At 46.4% G+C, this 15,369-nt stretch overlaps 1 protein-coding gene across 4 annotated transcripts in view; it reads right to left on the bottom strand.

Annotated features, from left to right (window-relative positions):
• LOC147372440 (apolipoprotein L2-like) overlaps nucleotides 1-15,166 on the bottom strand; it is a 41,307-nt gene extending 26,141 nt beyond the window's left edge. The window contains exons 1-2 of one of the 4 annotated variants that reach the window (XM_086401342.1): nucleotides 14,895-15,139; nucleotides 7,015-7,079 (exon numbers count right to left, since the gene is read on the bottom strand). The gene's annotated coding sequence lies outside the window, so the exon portion shown is untranslated. Of the gene's footprint in view, nucleotides 1-1,777; nucleotides 2,010-7,014; nucleotides 7,080-14,894 lie in introns of those variants that run through there. The other 3 variants (XM_086401339.1, XM_086401340.1, XM_086401341.1) reach the window with 3 other exon arrangements.
• Between the last annotated feature and the right edge of the window lie 203 nt (nucleotides 15,167-15,369).

Genomic DNA, 15,369 nt, shown 5'->3' with positions numbered 1-15,369 from the left:
ATTTGTTTTCCTTGTCTGTCTTGATGAAAGGCCCTTTCTGACAGACAGCACTATCAGATTTCTGAGTGTTTCCATATATGGGCATCCCTTGCTTTCCAAAAGATCACCCTGTGTAGTGAAACCTACATGGTCTATTCCCTACGCCATCTTGGTTTAGAAAAGCTTTTGTAGGAACACTGTACTTTCAGGTAGCAGGATACACGTGTATTTCCTCATGTCTCCTTACTCCAGCCATGATATTTTTATAGGAGGAGAAAGAAGAGAGAATTGGGGGGAAATATGGGTCTTATCTAAAATCTGATACTGGCCTGAGCCTTAAGCCGGACATTCCAAAGTCTCTCCTCCCACAGGGTGTCTGGGCCAGGTCTGGGTGCGCAGCCCAGCTCTCTCCAGCCTCTGCTCTCTGTTCCCTAACTGCTGTCTAAAACTTTGTGAGGGGAGGAGGGAGGAGTCATTTTCTGACTGCAATGAATGCTCTTTTGAAGGCACATAAAAGGGTGTGTTCATTTGTGACTGTGAAATGTACCCATTAAATATGTTCTTTTGAATGAGAAGACAAAGAAGGAAAATATCAAGGAGGGAAGGAGGAAGAGGAAGAAACAAAAAGATTCTAATCAATCAATCAGTAACTCCAAAGGGATCTAAATGTAAACCAGAAAGAAAAAACTACAAAGGTACTGGAAAAAAAAATGTTAGAAATAATGTTGATTTGAAGAAACCTTTCTCATTAAGACACAAATCCCAGAGCCATAAAGAAAAGTCTGATTTATATGACCTCTTAAAAATTAAATATTGCCATGGACACCATAAAGCAGGCCAGAATACAATGGGAGAGCAGCAGACACTTTTTGCATTATTTCCTGTACACAAAGGTGAGCATCCCCAACACACAGCCTAAAATCCACATGAAAAGACTGAAATTAGTTTTTTAAAAGTTGAATACGAAATCTGAGCAAACGATTCCCGAGGAGCTGACTTGCCCAGGGTCACACAGCTCTCGGTGGGCAGAGACAAGGCTGAGACCAGTGCTTCTGACATGGGTATGTGAGAGGAATACTGTAATTGTAATAAACCAAAAGTTTCTAGGATTGTTTCTGCCTGTAAAACACATAGATCTAAGCTCATGTCCCTCCTGTTATACTGACCTGTCTACTGTTGGGGTTTTTATTTTAAGATGGCAAAGCCAGGATCTTAATGTGGGCATCGTGCAGTGAGCCCTTCTCACTTTGTCTGCTGGGCCATCTTCCCTACACAGGGCCACCCATCACCTACATCCTGAGCTGAGGCCCATTGAGCACAGAAAGACAGTGCCCTGCATCTCCCCGTTTGCTCTCCTGTCCTTCTCCAGGCCTCAGTTTCCCCCAGGGCCTGGCTCTGAGCAGGCATTTAGGAAGCAGGGGTCAAAGGGTAGGTGATGAAACCTGGCTTCCTCATATCTCAAAAGAAATCCTTTGCCCCACTGGCCTCAGCACAGCACCCTGGGGGAAACATCAAGGTGGCCAGGCCACAAGGAGGAAGGGTTCTGACCCCCCTGCCCTCCTTCACCCCCTCTGCTTCCTCCAAATTTCCCAACACTCACCCCCAACACTCACCTTCCTTCTGGGGTCACCGCTCATGTCTCAGAAGTCCACATCCTGAGCTGAGCCCATCTGAGCAGGTGTCACCCTCCCTCTGCACTGTTTAGGGGCCCAAGGGGTGGGAGGAAGCCATCAGACTCACTTGCCTCCACAACCAGGCTCTACTCCTGCTTAACCCACCATGTCGGCCATGACCTCACCTTTCTGAGCTTCCATTTCCTTTCTTCTGTCAATTAGTGACCATCAGCAGACCGTCATCCTGAGGATGGGGAGATGGGAGGTGGGGGGTCCTACCCTGCCTGCTTACCCAGAAATCTTCTCTGGCTGAATGTAAACAAGATCCAGTTGTTCTCAGCTATGCAAAGCAGCTACCAGCTTTTTGACTCTGCAATAACGACACACGACCTCTGGGCCCAGATATACCTGGAGAACTGAAAGGGAAAGTGAAACCCTCATCTCTGAGTGGCTCAGGTCAAACAAACACCCTGCACACCAGGCCCCACCCTGAGCTATTCTCATCCTCCCTGCTGATGCTCTTAGAAAAACAGTCCTGACATGCAGGTCCTTCTGGGCACGGTCCACCCTGTCTCAAGCTTCACGATGGAAGACCTGCCACCAATTGACTGTGAAACCCTTGGTCAATCACTCCTCCACTCTATGAACTTCTTCCTGGCTCCTTCCACCCTTTCCACCTACTCACCAGCCTGCCAGCCTTATTTACCTTTGCGCCAGAATCACTTGGCACAGTCTCCCGGAACATACCAGCTGCTCACTGCATACTGGTCATATTGCTGCTCCTGAGGGCCACACCTATGTGGGTTCTAGGCATTTGCTCATGCAATTCCTTCTGCCACGGACATTTACTCCTACCACCCAGAAAAATCATACTTCCTAGAAAGCCCAAATCTGTTATCACTTCCTCTGAGAAGCCCTCCAGGATCCTTCCCTGCAGAGTCCACCGTCCCCAGCTCTGCTCACAGGGTACCTGGGAGAGGGTCCCAAGTCCACCCCTCAGCCACTCTGTCCACACCCCAACCCCACCTTTTTGATCAAGTCCCTCTAGATTGAACCCTGCTGACAGCGACAATACTAGTATCTTCAGGCGCTAGTGCCCTCAGGCAACTCGCCTGAGGAAGCCCAGCCTTGGTTCAGTTCAGTTCAGTCGCTCAGTCGTGTCCGACTCTTTGCGACCCCATGAATCGCAGCACGCCAGGCCTCCCTGTCCATCACTAACTCCCAGAGTTCATCCAGACTCACGTCCATCGAGTCAGTGATGCCATCCAGCCATCTCATCCTCTGTCATCCCCTTCTCCTCCTGCCCCCAATCCCTCCTAGCATCAGAGTCTTTTCCAATGAGTCAACTCTTCGCATGAGGTGGCCAAAGTACTGGAGCTTCAGCTTTAGCATCATTCCTTCCAAAGAAATCCCAGAGCTGATCTCCTTCAGAATGGACTGGTTGGATCTCCTTGCAGACCAAGGGACTCTCAAGAGTCTTCTCCAACACCACAGTTCAAAAGCATCAATTCTTCGGCGCTCAGCCTTCTTCACAGTCCAACTCTCACATCCATACATGACCACAGGAAAAATCATAGCCTTGACTAGACGAACCTTTGTTGGCAAAGTAATGTCTCTGCTTTTGAATATGCTATCTAGGTTGGTCATAACTTTCCTTCCAAGGAGTAAGCGTCTTTTAATTTCATGGCTGCAGTCACCATCTGCAGTGATTTTGGAGCCCAAAAAAATAAAGTCTGACACTGTTTCCACTGTTTCGCCATCTATTTCCCATGAAGTGATGGGACGGGATGCCATGATCTTCGTTTTCTGAATGTTGAGCTTTAAGCCAACTTTTACACTCTCCACTTTCACTTTCATCAAGAGGCTTTTTAGTTTCTCTTCACTTTCTGCCATAAGGTTGGCATCTGCATATCTTAGGTTATTGATATTTCTCCCGGCAATCTTGATTCCAGCTTGTGTTTCTTCCAGTCCAGCGTTTCTCATGATATACTCTGCATATAAGTTAAATAAGCAGGGTAATAATATATAGCCTTGATATACTCCTTTTCCTATTTGGAACCAGTCTGTTGTTTCATGTCCAGTTCTAACTGTTGCTTCCTGACCTGCATACAAATTTCTCAAGAGGCAGATCAGGTGGTCTGGTATTCCCATCTCTTTCAGAATTTTCCACAGTTTCTTGTGATCCACACAGTCAAAGGCTTTGGCATAGTCAATAAAGCAGAAATAGATGTTTTTCTGGAACTCTCTTGCTTTTTCCATGATCCAGCAAACGTTGGCAATTTGATCTCTGCATCCTCTGCCTTTTCTAAAACCAGCTTGAACATCAGGAAGTTCACGGTTCACATATTGCTGAAGCCTGGCTTGGAGAATTTTGAGCATTACTTTACTAGTGTGTGAGATGAGTGCAATTGTGTGGTAGTTTGAGCATTCTTTGGCATTGCCTTTCTTTGGGATTGGAATGAAAATTGACCTTTTCCAGACTTGGTAGTCAAGGCCATCTGGATGAATGCCAAGTTCATGCAAAGGGCTGAGAGCACATTGCTCTTTGTTCCCTGACTTATTTGCACTTGACTACAGGCCTCTTTTCTCCAAATGGAGGAAGGCTAGGGACCTGGCAACTCAGAAAGTCTACAACAGAAAGCCAGTCTTAATTCCTGTTTGGATATTCAGCAAAGAGCCGAGGTGTATGGAGGGCCAAACGTGTCCCCCACTCTGTGCAGGCACTGTCCACACCTTGCCTGTTTTACTCTCACATCAGCTCTAGGAAGCGTCAGCTCCATTTCTCAGATGAAGAAACTGAGAAGTAAAGGTCCCAGAGCCCGAGAGTCGTGCAGCTGGACTGCTGGTGGACTTTTCTGCTTTGCCCCAAGCAGAAGGAACGGCAGTGGGGCTGGATTCCCCCTCACCAGGGAGGCCTGCTTGACCTTCCATCTGGGCCACTTCATCCCAGGAAATGTCCCTGTGTCATCGTGGTCACCTCCCCTAGCCTTAGAAGGAGACACAGAGGAGTGATGGGTGTCACCCATGAGGGCCACACACTATAGTTTGGTGTTACAATCACGCTGGAACATAGGCCAGGAGTCTGATCGGACTTTGCAAATAAGAGGGGAGGGGCGAGGCGGCGGATTTCTGGGGAGGAGCCAAGATTCCAACCAAGTTTGAGATTTGCCACTTGCAAATATCACTCCTAGTTTAAAGTTCTTTTTCTGTCATTTCTTTCCCCAATAAACTCTTCTCTCTTTCACTAGCATGACTTTAGTTTGACAGCCAAGCAAAACCACAGTGAGAAGAAGAACTCAGTTAAACATCCATTTAAGGATTGGGCAGGTTATCATAAAGGTCTTCTGATGCAGAATGGACACTGGACATTCCTGGACTCGATAAACACCAGTTCACAGTAGAGCCACCAAGGGGGCTGCAGACTCAAATCAAGGTGAGGATTTAGCACGCCCTTTCACCACAGTCAAAAGGAAAAAAAAAGTTTGTCACAAAAGGACAAACACTGTATGACTCTACTCAAATAAGTTCCTGAGAGGAGTCAAATTCACAAAGACCAAGGATTCAGAGGTGCCTGTCAGGGGTGGAAGGGAGGGAGAGTAGGGTGTTACTGTTTAATGGGGACAGAATTTCTCTTTTGATGTAAAACATTCTGTGAATGGAGGGTGATGCTAATTGCATGACAGTGTGGGTGTCCTACAAAGGTGCCAACAAAGGTCCGTCTAGTCAAGGCTTTTCCAGTGGTCATGTATGGATGTGAGAGCTGGACTGTGAAGAAGGCTGAGCGCCGAAGAATTGATGCTTTTGAACTGTGGTGTTGGAGAAGACTCTTGAGAGTCCCTTGGACTGCAAGGAGATCCAACCAGTCCATTCTGAAGGAGATCAGCTCTGGGATTTCTTTGGAGGGAATGATGCTAAAGCTAAAGCTCCAGTACTTTGGCCACCTCATGCGAAGAGTTGACTCATTGGAAAAGACTCTGATGCTGGGAGGGATTGGGGGCAAGAGGAGAAGGGGACGACAGAGGGTGAGATGGCTGGATGGCATCACTGACTCGATGCACGTGAGTCTGAGTGAACTCTGGGAGTTGGTGATGGACAGGGAGGCCAGAGTATGGGGTCACAAAGAGTCGGACACAACTGAGCAACTGAACTGAACTGAACTGAGTGTGGGTGTCCTTAACACCGCTGAACTCTACACTTAGCAATGGCTAAACTAGGACTTCCCTGGTGGTGCAGATAAGACTCCTCCTGCTAATGCAGGGGATTCAAGTTCAATCCCTGGTCCAAAAAGATTCCACATACTGGGGAGCCACTAAGCCCGGGTGCCACAACTACTGAGCCCGTGCTATAGAGTGCATGAGTCACACGTGTCTAGAGCCTGTGCTCTGCAACAGGAGAAGCCATCGCAATGAGAAGCCCAAGCACCATAACAAACAGTAGGCCTTGCATGCCACAACTAGAGAAAGCCTGCTGCAAGCAAGGAATGGCAACCCACTCCAGTATTTTTGCCTGGAAAATCCCATGGACAGAGGAGCCTGGTAGGCTACAGTCCATGGGGTCACAAAGAGTCAGATGGGACTGAACATGCACATCAAAGCAAGGAGAACCCAGCCAAGTGAATAATCAAATATGTGAATAAATAAAAATTTTAAAAATGGGTAAAATGGTAAAGTTGATGATTTTAAAAATTTTAAATAAATTGTTAAAAAACCGAACCTTTATCGGAAAACATAGTAGCACCTGAACCCTTTACAATCTGCAAAGCACTTTCACACACATTGTTGTGTAAGCTACCACAGCCCTCTGATGACAACATTTATTATCCCTGAGTCACAAGGGAAAACTAAGGTTCAGACTTGCCCCTCAAGTGGGGAATCTGGGCGGGTCTCCCTGCCTCTTGTTTCGGTTTGTTTTCTGAATTATGCCATTTCCTTAGAGGAAGAGAAATCTTTAAATCCTTGAATAGTCTAAAAATGTAATTTTCTTCCACAATAGCTTGAGATGAGTCACAATGTCAAATACCACTTGGCCTAAGAAGTGAGCCCAGCTGCCAGAGGCCCTAGTGGGCACTGGGAGATGGGTCCGACCAGGCCCATGGGGACCCACTGCAACTGGCTCCAAGTGTTAACTCGCTCCTGGAACAGCCCCACCTCAGGGGGAAAGCTGCCTGAACTCTTTCGTCACAGAGCCTCTGGGCCCCATTCGGCTGCGTCCATGACTCTGCATCTTCCATGAGTAGGGAGAGAATTTGCCATCATGCAGCCCTTTTAGGCTACCCCAGGTTTTGCTGTGACTTGGTTTCCTTGCTCATAGAAAGAGTGAGTAGCCTGTAGAGTCACTGAGAGGATGAGTGAGACAAGGCAGGGACTGAGCTTGGTGAACAGTAGGTGCTCAGTCAACAGGAAGTGCTGTTTTCTGGGCTCACCATGTTGGCATCATCTCTTTTCCTCTTTTAAAACCTCCCTGAGTTGTCTGCCGTTCTCATCATTCCTGTGCGTGGATAAGAAAGCAGACTTAGAAGATTCATTCATTCATTTCCCAAGGTCACAAAGCTGGCCTCCCTTCCCCTTCATTTATCCAACGATTCTTATCTCCACAATTCAACTCTTGAATCAGAGACTAAAAAAATAATAATAAGTATAGACTCACAGACAAAATCACACAGTTGTAAAATTGCTACAGAGAGGTCCTGTGTACCCTTTACCCAATTTTCCTGCAGTGGTGATATTTTATATAACTGCAGTCACTATCAAAATACAACTAACTAGAATATAGATGGCACCCCACTCCAGTACTGTTGCCCGGAAAATCCCATGGATGGAGGAGCCTGGTAGGCTGCAGTCCATGGGGTTGCTAAGAGTCAGACACGACTGAGTGACTTCACTTTCACTTTCCACTTTCATGCATTGGAGAAGGAAATGGCAACCCACTTCAGTGTTCTTGCCTGGAGAATCCCATGGATGGAGAAGCCTGGTAGGCTGCAGTCCAATGGGTCACACAGAGTTGGACACGACTGAATCGAGTTAGCAGCAGTAGCAGCAGCAGCAGCAGCAGCAGCAGCAGCAGAATATAGATTGCACTCAAATTCTACCAGTTTTTGCATGTTCTCATTTTTATGTCTTTGAGATGTGCCAGGAGCCAGTGTGAGGAACTCTGCCTGTGGCAAAGGTCATGAGGAAGGAGATTCGGCATATGCAAAGGCGGGATCGAGCCTCAGGAGTCCCCCTGGAAATTCTCGAGCATCTACCCCCAAAACCAGAGTCTGCCTACTTTCTGCCTTGTGCTCTCACCTACACCTCTGACTTTACGGGGGGCTGTCCCCCACCACCATCTCTCTGTCTGAAAAAGAGTTAACTTACAGCTCCAGTTAATAAAGTTCCTGGGCGTGACAAGAGTGTTTTAGTTCACAACCATGAGAGGCATGAGATGTTCTAAACTGTCTAAATACAGATTCCTTTGAGCAGTTAAAAGATTGGTTAGAAATTGTATTGGTGAAGGGTTTTTCACTTGTTGGGCCAATGTTTGCTGCTAAGTTTCCATATCCCTTACCTACTGTGTCCCTGGCAGTGTACTGATTAATATAATTGGTTTATAGAATGTAAGTAGTAGCTTTAATGTTTGTAATCTTGGACCCTTGAGTTAATTCTTTTCTTGTTATAGCCTACCACACCTTTGCCCTATAGGAATGCAACTTTATCTAATGCTTTTGAAGGGTGGAGCCTGACTAATCACCTTTAGAGAAAAATAAGTTTTCTGAAGAAAGGGTCTTAAAATGTTAACAGGCCTCCTGGCCAGAAGATGATGTAAATCACCTAAACTTTTGCATATAATAAGTTTGCAGGAAGAAAGCCTGCTTACTGATGACTCTACCCCTTCCCCCATTATCCCCTCTGCACAACTTAAGGTATAAACACTACTTTGGAAAATAAAGTGTGGGCCTTGTTCACCGAAATTTGGTCTCCCCATGTCGTTCTTTCTCTCACCTTCCGGCTGAATTGGAGCATGGAGACTCATCAAGCCTACTAATTTTGCTGGGCTTCTAAGATCTGACAGGGGAGGCCTTAGTGTCTCCTCTCCTTCGGGAGAACGGGATGACGCCTGCGGCCTAGGTGACGTAAATTCCTAGCCTTGGAATTTTATTAGCTTTCCACGTAAACCAAGTTATTCAGCCTCTTTTCTCCACTGAATTTCCTCACTGAGCTATCCTTATTTAACCACTCTTTATATCCTTAATTAACGTTTAATTAAGCAATTGTTTCCTGATCCTCGCCGACGCTGTCCCCGCTTCGAATTTCCTGGATCCACCGGGGCTGGACCCCAGCAGAGATGGTCCTACCACATTGTATCATATGTGCAGATTCATTTAACCATCATGAAAACTGATATACAGAGTGTTCTGTGCCCACGAAAGAACTCCCTGTGCTGATCCTCTGGGGTCACTTCTTTCTGGGCCTTCCCTAACTCTGGGCAACCACTGATTTGTTCTCCATTCCTAGAATTTTGGCATTTTGTGAATATTTTATAAGTGGAATCATGTAGCACGTAACCCTTTAAGACTGGCCGTTGCATTTTTTACTTCTATTTTTCAGTTGTGCCATGTGGCACGCAGGATCAAACCTGTGGCTCTGGTAGAGGAAGAGCAGAGTCTTAACCACTGGACCCCCAGGCAAGTCCCAAGGCAGATCTTTTTAAATTCACTCAGCAAACTTCTCTTGAGATTCACCCAATGGGCTGCGAGTATCAGTAGTTCATTGCTTTTTGTGGGTAAGTAACCCTAGAGCCATAAGAAAGGATCTTGGCAGTACGGTACTGGCACAAAGACAGAAATATAGATCAATGGAACAAAATAGAAAGCCCAGAGATAAACCCACACATTTATGGGCACCTTATCTTTGACAAAGGAGGCAAGAATATACAGTGAAGAAAACACAATCTCTTTAACAAGTGGTGCTGGGAAAACTGGTCAACCACTTGTAAAAGAATGAAACTAGAACACTTTCTAACACCATACACAAAAATAAACTCAAAATGGATTAAAGATCTAAACATAAGACCAGAAACTATAAAAATCTTAGAGGAGAACATAGACAAAACACTCTCGGACATACATCACAGTAGGATCCTCTATGATCCACCTCCCAGAATATTGGACATAAAAGCAAAAATAAACAAATGGGACATAAATAAACTTAAAAGTTTCTGCACAACAAAAGAAACTATAAGCAAGGTGAAAAGACAGCCTTCAGAATGGGAGAAAATAATAGCAAATGAAGCAACTGACAAACAACTGATCTCAAAAATATACAAGCAACTCCTGCAGCTCAATTCCAGAAAAATAAATGACCCAATCAAAAAATGGGCCAAAGAACTAAATAGACATTTCTCCAAAGAAGACATACAGATGGCTAGCAAACACATGAAAAGATGCTCAACATCACTCATAATCAGAGAAATGCAAATCAAAACCACAATGAGGTACCATTTCACGCCAGTCAGAATGGCTGCAATCCAAAAGTCTATAAGCAATAAATGCTGGAAAGGGTGTGGAGAAGAGGGAACCCTCTTACACTGTTGGTGGGAATGCAAACTAGTACAGCCACTATGGAGAACAGTGTGGAGATTCCTTTAAAAACTGGAAATAGAATTGCCATATGACCCAGCAATCCCACTGCTGGGCATACACAGCAAGGAAACCAGAATTGAAAGAGACACGTGTACCCTGATGTTCATTGCAGCACTGTTTATAATAGCCAGGGTATGGAAGCAACCTAGATGTCCATCAGCAGATGAATGGATAAGAAAGCTGTGGTACATATACTCAATGGAGTATTACTCAGCCATTAAAAAGAATACATTTGAATCAGTTCTACTGAGGTGGATGAAACTGGAGCCTATTGTACAGAGTGAAGTAAGCCAGAAAGAAAAACACCAATACAGTATACTAATGCATATATATGGAATTTAGAAAGTTGGTAACGACAACCCTGTATGCGAGACAGCAAAAGAGACTTGGATGTATAGAACAGTCTTTTGGGCTCTGTGGGAGAGGAAGGGGGGGTATGATTTGGGAGAATGGCATTAAAACATGTATAATATCATATAAGAAACAAATCGCCAGTCCAGATTCGATACAGGATACAGGAAGCTTGGGGCTGGTGCACTGGGATGACCCAGAGGGATGGTATGGGGAGGGAAGTGGGAGGGGGGTTCAGGAGGGGGAACACGTGTACACCTGTGGCGGATGCATGTTGATGTATGGCAAAACCAATACAATATTGTAAAGTAAAAAAAAAAAAAAATATATATATATATATATATATAAAAACAACAAAAAAAGAAAGGATCTTGGAGGCCTGGCCCACCTCCTCCACTGTGCCGGGATCCCCTCCAGAGCCCCCAGATGTGCTTCACCTTCAGGAACCAGCAGCTCCACGCATGACCCCTGTCACTTGTCACTTTGATTTCTGCAGGAAGACAGCTGGTCACAGCTTCCTCCCCTCTGCCCTGTCTTCTCTCCACCTGACTCTCCATTACCCTTTCTTGTCCCTTTTCAGGATGTACTCTCTGAAACTCTTCCCCTACCATCTCCACAGCTTTCTAAAAAGTAGCATTTAAAAGAATTGAGAAAAAAAAAAAAGAAAAAAAAAAAAAGAGAAAAAAAAATAAAAGAATTGAGATATCAGTCACATAACATACAATTCACCATTGAAAAGTAGCTTTTAGTATATTCACTATGTGTACAAACATCACCACTACATAATTCCAGAACTTTTCCATCATCCCCAAAACAATACCCATACCTATTAGAAGTTAGTCCCAAATCTTTGTACCCCCCTTGCCTTGGTTCTATGGTTGCCATCCTCTCATTCCTGCCTGTCTATTTCACCAGTTAAGTGTGGAAATTAACAGGAAGGCTGAGGGATGGGTGTAGGGGTGGAGGAGTGATCCTTAATCTTGTCTAATATAAGAGCTGGGCTGGGCCAGTCTGGGAACTGAGTCTTAGAAGCCTAAAGAGGTCATTGATTCATAGGCCACAGTGTTGGGATCCCCTGGAGAGGTGAGGGCTCAGACATGGGATCCTGGGAGAAGTCAATGTCAAAGCCACAGGCGATCCAAGCAATGGTCAACTCACAGGGGCTGAACAGAGAGGCAGTGTTCTGAAAGGATGAGAAGACTCAAAGCCTAGAGGAGAATGAAGCTTAGGGATGGTTTCATATTGGTTAGGATGTGGATGCCTAGCTGCTGTAACAAAGGACTCACAAGATATTAACATATTACTCAAACAATGTAGATGTATTCATTTCAGACATGAAAGTCCAAGTTGCTAGGCATTTGGGAGGTAGGTGGTAGGTAAGTCGACCAGAAGTCCAGCCTGTTATTGCTCAGCCATCATTTCCAGTGAGGGGTCTTAATTCAATGTGGAAGCTGGTTTTCATCAGACATTTCAGCCCAGAATAGAGCAGAGAAGGACACAGAGCTCATAATTTCCCTTCAAAGACATGACCTAGAAGGTCCACACATCATTCCTCTCACCTTTGATTAGTCAAAATTTAGCAATGAGGTTACATGGAGCTACAAGGGAGGCAGGGCTGCCATATACTCACCTAAACTCAGTGTCTTTTCTATAAAAAATAAGGACACTAAAAATGGCTAAAGTGGTTAATTTATGTTGTGTATTTTTTTCTATAATTAGAAACTTTTTTAATTTTTAGTTTTTTTTTTAAAGGAGTGAAGGATAAAAATTTGGGAATGATTATTTGGTCTCTTCGGGGCTTCCCTGGTAGCTCAGACAGTAAAGAATCCGATGCAATGTGGGAGACCTGGGTTTGATCACTGGGTCAGGAAGATCCCCTGGAGAAGGAAATGGCAACCCACTCCAGTATTCTTGCCTGGAGAATCCCACAAGGCTAGTCCATGGGGTCACAAAGAGTCGGACATGACTGAGTAGCTTCATTTTCCTTTCTGTTGGTCTCTACTATAGCCGCTAATTCAGAAAAAAGTATGACATTTTCGCAGGAAAAAATCTAAAAGATATTACCTGGTCACTGTTGAAAAATTATTCAAAAAACAGAATCAGTGTCATCTTTTCTGTTGATCTCTCTAGATTGATCTCACTGTAGTGTTTTATAAAACCTTAATAGGAAGCTAAAGCCTTTTTATTTGCCCAACAATCAGAGAACAAAGTTCATTGACCACCACGTCATCCTCTGTCTCTAAATGCCTGTTGCTGGCATATAGAGGGGAGATGCTGGGACACAGCATCGGATGTGATCTCACTTGCTCTTATATTTATTTATCCCTTCATGGTGCCCCTCTGAGCATCTCACCATCACCCCAGGGGACCACAGCCAGAAAATTAACATAGACATTTCTAGTTTTGCATTCACAACCATAGTCTGGGAGGAAACTTGGGAATTATTTGGAAAAATAAGCAACTATGAAATTAGGGATGAGGGGATTGCTAATGCCAGGAATCAGAGACCAGTGGGAAAGTCGACAGCTCAGTGGAGGCAAGTGAAGAGGTGAGCACTTGCTGGGACCAGGGTGCATGGTCCACCTCAGGGGCCAGCAGTGAGGAGGGACGAGCAGGGGGAACAAGAGAGGCTGGACAAGGAGGGGCATTAGCATTTAGGCTCCACGGACACACATGGGCAGCTGGAAAGGGAGCAAGGACCCCTCCCTTCCACAAGGGACTCTGGGATCAGTGGCCCCTGGGTTCTCATGCATGGTGGGCGTTCAGGCAGCCCTGGGGACTGCTCCCTCCCCCTTGGTGGGCAGACATGGGCACCCTCCAGCACTTCTCCTGCATAAGGTGAACATCAGTCCAGAGGACCTTAAGGGGGAGAACTGATATTTGTGGGTCCTGTAGTGAGTTAAATGATAGCTCCCCAAAAAGTACATCCACGACCTAATCTCTGCAACTGTGTATGGGACCTTATGTGGAAAAGGGTCTCTGAAAACCCTTCAAGTGAAACATCTTGTAATGAGAGCATTATGGCTTATCTGAGTAGGCCCTAAATCAACTAGCATCCTTGTAAGACACACAGAGACAGCAGAGAGTAGGGAGAGAAGTCCACGAAGAAACGGGGGCAGAATGGAGGGGTGCAGCCACAGCCAAGGAACGCTGCAGCCACCACCAGCTGGGAGAGGAGGGGAAGGCCCCCCAGAACTTCTATGGGAGTGGGCCCCCGCTGACAGGAAGCAGCACCCAGCTCCAGTGCTGGCCCTTACCTCTCCCATCACCTCCTGCTGCTCCCTTCCTAGGGCCCGAAAGTGTACCTGCTCGGAGGCTGGACGGGTCAGCAGCTGGAGGCCTGGCAAGCGTTTGGTCTAGGAGCCTGCAGCTCCCCTGAGCAACTAGGCCGGCCAAACAGTGACCCAGGGGCTGGCATGCAGGCCTGCTGCCCAGGTGCAAAACATACCTTCTTTGCCGTAAATAAGTCTAAACGCAGCCTATACCAAACAGTGAGGAATACAGGGAAATTGAGCCACCAGTGTAGACCTGGTAGGACGAGCTACGCTCTTCTAGATGTGGAAGTGAAAGTGAAAGTCACTCAGTCCTGTCCGACTCTTTGCGACCCCGTGGACTATACAGTCCTTGGAATTCTCCAGGCCAGAATACTGGAGTGGGTAGCCGTTCCCTTCTCCAGGGGATCTTCCCAACCCAGGGATAGAAACCCAGGTCTCCCTCATTGCAGGCAGATTCCTTACCAGCTGAGCCACCAATGAAGCCCAAAACTTGAACCACTTCTTCTGAGCCAGAATCCAACCAGCTACCTAAGGATGACAGCAGCTAACCACCTGTACAGTCCTCTGCTCTACCAGCTGAGCTACTGAAGGGTGCAGACATGGAAGGACAGTGATAAAAACTAGGAATTTTACCATTTTTACAGGAAGAGGAGAAAAGAAAGTTTTTTTTTTTTTAATTAAAAATCTAAAAATTAAAAAAATTTGCAACTAACACAGATTATTTTTTATGAACAAAGCAGCCTGACACACTTTAATAATAAAGGGATGTTTGTAAAGCCTAGGGAGGACCTAGTTAGACGCAGATCCCGAGCCAAATTTCCTGAGTAGGCAGTGCTGTCTCTACGTGGAGCTGACGTGGGGACTCGGGTCGACAGCACCTCGGCCATCCATGCTGGACACATGCCCCAGCTCAATCCTCAGGGCAGGACCATACCCGGCTCAAGTTCTGGGCACGGGAACACAAGGGCAAAGTGCCAGCCCCGGGGCCTGAGCCCCGCAGGAGGCCAGCGTGAGGCTCGCTCGTCCCTGTGCCACGCGGAGCCCCTCCAGACTCACCTTGGTGAAGAGTCGCCACCACTGCTTGTGCAGCTTGAGGTAGGCGGCTCAGTTCCTCTGCAGGACCTTCGTGGCTGTCAGCTGCTGCCGCTGCTTGGCGAAGGCCCTGTGGGGCGAGGGTCATGGTCAGCACCTCCAGGCGGGGGCCGGCCAACCTCCCTGCCCACAGTCCTGACCTCGCTCCCAGGGTTTTTTCCAGAGCTAAGATCCAGTGGTGTGACCTCACCCAGGGAACTGTGTCACCACCCACCCCAATCCCCACCCACCCAGCAGATGTTCCAGGATGTCTGGAGACATTTCTGGTTGTCACAAGTGGGGAGGGCGCTACTGCCCTCTGGTGGGGAGAAGACGGGGCTGCTGCTAAAGCCTCTGAGTCCCCATATGGGCCACAAAAATGTGATTGTGTGAGGGTTGGAAAGAATTTCCAGATACAGGGTATTTAGAAGAGAGTATTGGGAACCAAGGGCAGAGGGGA

This window comes from Bos grunniens, chromosome 5, assembly GCF_055505025.1.
Source record: "Bos grunniens cultivar Pamir isolate PY7600 chromosome 5, Bosgru_T2T1.0, whole genome shotgun sequence".
Lineage (NCBI taxonomy): Eukaryota > Metazoa > Chordata > Mammalia > Artiodactyla > Bovidae > Bos > Bos grunniens.
Note: the sequence above shows the minus strand (reverse complement) of the source record. Positions and strands in the feature narration are given on the sequence as shown.